Source organism: Morus notabilis, unplaced genomic scaffold (genome assembly GCF_000414095.1).
Source record: "Morus notabilis unplaced genomic scaffold, ASM41409v2 Scaffold7072, whole genome shotgun sequence".
Taxonomy (NCBI): domain Eukaryota; kingdom Viridiplantae; phylum Streptophyta; class Magnoliopsida; order Rosales; family Moraceae; genus Morus; species Morus notabilis.
The window spans coordinates 1-1,384 of NW_010367057.1; the positions used below are offsets into that span (position 1 = coordinate 1).

General features: G+C 35.9%; 1 long non-coding RNA gene across 1 annotated transcript; it reads right to left on the reverse strand.

Annotated features, from left to right (window-relative positions):
- Nucleotides 1-15: 15 nt before the first annotated feature.
- LOC112094224 lies at nt 16-1,190 on the reverse strand. The gene is made up of 3 exons (XR_002903431.1): nt 1,082-1,190; nt 792-949; nt 16-168 (listed from the first exon to the last, which is right to left on the reverse strand). It is a non-coding gene; the product is annotated as an uncharacterized LOC112094224 (long non-coding RNA).
- Nucleotides 1,191-1,384: the final 194 nt, after the last annotated feature.

Below are 1,384 nucleotides of genomic sequence, written 5' to 3' on the forward strand. Positions count from 1 at the left end.
AAAGATGTTTGGGGGAAACCTTCCATAATCGCACTACAACAAGTGCCTGAGTGTCTAATAGCAATATACGACCAAGTGAGTCTGTAATTGCTGCCAATGTGCCACTAGGCGATAAGGTGAGCTTCTCACCTTTTCTTGGATAATCCTTCAAAGATGTCAACGGAGAAGCTGTAAAATTCATGACGCAAGTCATGCAAGAAGATTTTCACACAGTTGAAAATAGCTTGTAAGTACAACATTATAATATCCAACACAAAGCGACATTTACTAAATCTAAATTGATAATAAACAAGTGATTACTATATGATATCATTTTCACCTAAGAACGGATCTAGTTGCTGATTATCTGTTTCCTACTATTATTCTGCACTTAAGAGTCGAAGAACATGTTCCAAAAATTCAGAAACTTTCTATCAATTGATTTCAGTAGAACAAGTTGAATTGCCAAAGAAAATTAAAAATGGAAAGAAGAAAAGGAAAAAATGGAGTCCCGTGTTGAAGATGGGGAATCAAACTGCAGGAAAGTTGTTAATCCTTAAAATTGTTTCCCATAATCATGCAGCTACTTCCACTATTCAACGTGCACATACAGATATGTTAAAAACTACTGCACATTGCATTTCCTTTCTTTCTTCTTAATAAATCTTTTTCTTTTATTAAAAAAAAAAACAGTTGCTGAATCTGTAAACACTGAAAAACGTGGTGCTGTATGATTTGATTACTTCCCTCTAAATCCAAGGTTCTGGCCGTTTAGACGAGGACCAATAAAACATAATAATGACAATTTTTACCTCGAGCAAAAGCTTGAGGCTTTATATTTGATTTTCTCGGTGAATTTTGTTCACTCCGCCAAATCATTTTAGAAAAGGAAGCTATTGTTGAAAATGCTGCAGGAACAACTTTAGATATGATAGCTCCCACTAAAGACCTACTTTTGTCCTCTGACAGCCTACATTAGAAAGAAGTAGAATCTAGTCAACATACCTGTAGGAGAAACAAAATAACAAAGAAAGCAATTTTGGCTGGAAAGGATGGCAATACTATTTGCGACTACAGCAGTGCAAAATCCCAGCATACCAACCTAAAGGCTGAGATCACAGCATTCTCTCCGACAGTGATTGCACAGTAATAGCGCTGACTTGACTGCCCAAGAATAAAAGTAGCTGAATTCAAAACCAGAATACTTCCATCACTTGAGGGGAAAAAAGAGTTCAGAAGCATTGCTGTGAAGAACCACAAAGTAGCCAACCAACATGACAACGCTGGGAATGATGAATGATTAACATCTAATGGAAGGAAAAGTCAATAAACTATTGCCAATATTTGACTAACATTATCTTAGTCCACCAACATATGCTTTTAAAGAGACTAAAAGCATAATCTT